The following is a 4,068-nucleotide window of genomic DNA, read 5'->3' on the forward strand; positions in this document are numbered from 1 at the left end:
AGCACGCTCTAAGCTACCGTCAACTTGGAAGCAGCCGCGCAGAAGGCAGTCGCCTTCCAAACGACGAACAGCGGATCATCGCCGCCACACGCCAGCTGGCCGCACTCGGAGCTTTCGCGGCTCTTCTCTCGCTCTTTCCCGCAGAGCTCCGGGGATCCGTGCGAGGAGGCTCTCTGCCTTCGCTGCACAGCTTGAACCGCGAAAGCCGCTATGCTCTTTGTCCAAGCTGCGCAGAGAAACAAGGCACTAAACGGGCCAATGTCTAGCTAATCTCCCACGTGAAAAGGGTCAGCAAGGAAAGCTCTTGCTGCTCTTCACTCGCTCTTGGTAACGGCCCAGAAGCATTGCGCCTCTTCGCTTCTCTGGATGATTTGCCCACCAACACTTCACATCAGCTAAAGCCGGCTGCCCAGAGGAAAAGAGGCTAGGAAAGATCGTAGAAGGCACGGTTGTTGCCGCACGAGAAGTGCCTGCTCCGGAGGCTTCTTGCTAGCAGCGCTAAAGGTACACGAACAGCGCATCTCTGTGCTTTCCTGAACAGCTTGCGCTGGGACCGTTACAGCCGTGTTTGCCAAGCTGTGCGGGGTGCTGAGGCACTAAAAGTGCGGATGTCTGGCGACTGTCCAAGACGAGAACCGGCTGCTCTGAAAGCCCTTTCTGCTCTTCACGTGCGCTTTCTAGCAGATCTACGGACACACACGTGTCGAGCCTCTTCACTGGCCTACACAGCTAGCACGCTGGCAGTTACCGTCAACTTGGAACCAGCCGCGCAGAAGGCAGTCGCCTCCAACCGACGAACAGCGGATCATCGCCGCCACACGCCAGCTGGCCGCACTCGGAGCTTTCTCGGCTCTTCTCTCGCTCTTTCCTGCAGAGCTCCGGGGGATGCACAACTCGACCCGCGAAAGCCGCAATGCTCTTTGTCCAAGCTGCGCAGAAGAAACAAGGCACTAAACCGGCCAGTGTCTAGCTAATCTCCCACGTGAAAAGGGTCAGCAAGGAAAGCTCTTGCTGCTCTTCACTCGCTCTTGGTAACGGCCCAGAAGCATTGCGCCTCTTCGCTTCTCTGGATGATTTGCCCACCAACACTTCACATCAGCTAAAGCCGGCTGCCCGGAGGAAAAGAGGCTAGGAAAGATCGTAGAAGGCACGGTTGTTGCCGCACGAGAAGTGCCTGCTCCGGAGGCTTCTTGCTAGCAGCGCTAAAGGCACACGAACAGCGCATCTCTGTGCTTTCCTGAACAGCTTGCGCTGGGACCGTTACAGCCGTGTTTGCCAAGCTGTCCGGGGTGCTGAGGTACTCCAAGTGCGGATGTCTGGCGACTGTCCAAGACGAGAACCGGCTGCTCTGAAAGCCCTTTCTGCTCTTCACGTGCGCTTTCTAGCAGATCTACGGACACACACACGTCGAGCCTCTTCACTGTCCTACACAGCTAGCACGCTGGCAGTTACCGTCAACTTGGAAGCAGCCGCGCAGAAGGCAGTCGCCCTCCAACCGACGAACAGCGGATCATGGCCGCCACACGCCAGCTGGCCGCACTCGGAGCTTTCGCGGCTCTTCTCTCGCTCTTTCCCGCAGAGCTCCGGGGGATGCACAACTCGACCCGCGAAAGCCGCTATGCTCTTTGTCCAAGCTGCGCAGAAGAAACAAGGCACTAAACCGGCCAGTGTCTAGCTAATCTCCCACGTGAAAAGGGTCAGCAAGGAAAGCTCTTGCTGCTCTTCACTCGCTCTTGGTAACGGCCCAGAAGCATTGCGCCTCTTCGCTTCTCTGGATGATTTGCCCACCAACACTTCACATCAGCTCAAGCCGGCTGCCCAGAGGAAAAGAGGCTAGGAAAGATCGTGGAAGGCACGGTGTTGCCGCACGAGAAGTGCCTGCTCCGGAGGCTTCTTGCTAGCAGCGCTAAAGGCACACGAACAGCGCATCTCTGTGCTTTCCTGAGCAGCTTGCGCTGGCACCGTTACAGCCGTGTTTGCCAAGCTGTCCGGGGTGCTGAGGTCTCCAAATGCGAATGTCTGGCGACTGTCCAAGACGAGAACCGGCTGCTCTGAAAGCCCTTCCTGCTCTTCACGTGCGCTTTCTAGCAGCTCTACGGACACACACACGTCGAGCCTCTTCACTGTCCTACACAGCTAGCACGCTCTAAGCTACCGTCAACTTGGAACCAGCCGCGCAGAAGGCAGTCGCCCTCCAACCGACGAACAGCGGATCATCGCCGCCACACGCCAGCTGGCCGCACTCGGAGCTTTCGCGGCTCTTCTCTCGCTCTTTCACGCAGAGCTCCGGGGGATGCACAACTCGACCCGCGAAAGCCGCAATGCTCTTTGTCCAAGCTGCGCAGAAGAAACAAGGCACTAAACCGGCCAGTGTCTAGCTAATCTCCCACGTGAAAAGGGTCAGCAAGGAAAGCTCTTGCTGCTCTTCACTCGCTCTTGGTAACGGCCCAGAAGCATTGCGCCTCTTCGCTTCTCTGGATGATTTGCCCACCAACACTGCACATCAGCTAAAGCCGGCTGCCCCGAGGAAAAGAGGCTAGGAAAGATCGTAGAAGGCACGGTTGTTGCCGCACGAGAAGTGCCTGCTCCGGAGGCTTCTTGCTAGCAGCGCTAAAGGCACACGAACAGCGCATCTCTGTGCTTTCCTGAGCAGCTTGCGCTGGGACAGTTACAGCCGTGTTTTGCAGCTGTCCGGGGTGCTGAGGCATTCCAAGTGCGGATGTCTGGCGACTGTCCAAGACGAGAACCGGCTGCTCTGAAAGCCCGCACTGCTCTTCACGTGCGCTTTCTAGCAGCTCTACGGACACACACGTGTCGAGCCTCTTCACTGTCCTACACAGCTAGCACGCTCTAAGCTACCGTCAACTTGGAAGCAGCCGCGCAGAAGGCAGTCGCCTTCCAAACGACGAACAGCGGATCATCGCCGCCACACGCCAGCTGGCCGCACTCGGAGCTTTCGCGGCTCTTCTCTCGCTCTTTCCTGCAGAGCTCCGGGGATCCGTGCGAGGAGACTCTCTGCCTTCGCTGCACAGCTTGAACCGCGAAAGCCGCTATGCTCTTTGTCCAAGCTGCGCAGAGAAACAAGGCACTAAACGGGCCAATGTCTAGCTAATCTCCCACGTGAAAAGGGTCAGCAAGGAAAGCTCTTGCTGCTCTTCACTCGCTCTTGGTAACGGCCCAGAAGCATTGCGCCTCTTCGCTTCTCAAGATGATTTGCCCACCAACACTTCACATCAGCTAAAGCCGGCTGCCCCGAGGAAAAGAGGCTAGGAAAGATCGTAGAAGGCACGGTTGTTGCCGCACGAGAAGTGCCTGCTCCGGAGGCTTCTTGCTAGCAGCGCTAAAGGCACACGAACAGCGCATCTCTGTGCTTTCCTGAACAGCTTGCGCTGGGACCGTTACAGCCGTGTTTTGCAAGCTGTCCGGGGTGCTGAGGCACTAAAAGTGCGGATGTCTGGTGACTGTCCGTCACGAGAACCGGCTGCTCTGAAAGCCCTTTCTGCTCTTCACGTGCGCTTTCTAGCAGCTCTACGGACACACACACGTCGAGCCTCTTCACTGTCCTACACAGCTAGCACGCTCTAAGCTACCGTCAACTTGGAAGCAGCCGCGCAGAAGGCAGTCGCCTTCCAAACGACGAACAGCGGATCATCGCCGCCACACGCCAGCTGGCCGCACTCGGAGCTTTCTCGGCTCTTCTCTCGCTCTTTCCTGCAGAGCTCCGGGGATCCGTGCGAGGAGGCTCTCTGCCTTCGCTGCACAGCTTGAACCGCGAAAGCCGCTATGCTCTTTGTCCAAGCTGCGCAGAGAAACAAGGCACTAAACGGGCCAATGTCTAGCTAATCTCCCACGTGAAAAGGGTCAGCAAGGAAAGCTCTTGCTGCTCTTCACTCGCTCTTGGTAACGGCCCAGAAGCATTGCGCCTCTTCGCTTCTCTGGATGATTTGCCCACCAACACTTCACATCAGCTAAAGCCGGCTGCCCCGAGGAAAAGAGGCTAGGAAAGATCGTAGAAGGCACGGTTGTTGCCGCACGAGAAGTGCCTGCTCCGGGGGCTTTTTGCTAACA

Source organism: Chlamydotis macqueenii, chromosome Z (assembly GCF_036417535.1).
Source record: "Chlamydotis macqueenii isolate bChlMac1 chromosome Z, bChlMac1.mat, whole genome shotgun sequence".
NCBI lineage: Eukaryota > Metazoa > Chordata > Aves > Otidiformes > Otididae > Chlamydotis > Chlamydotis macqueenii.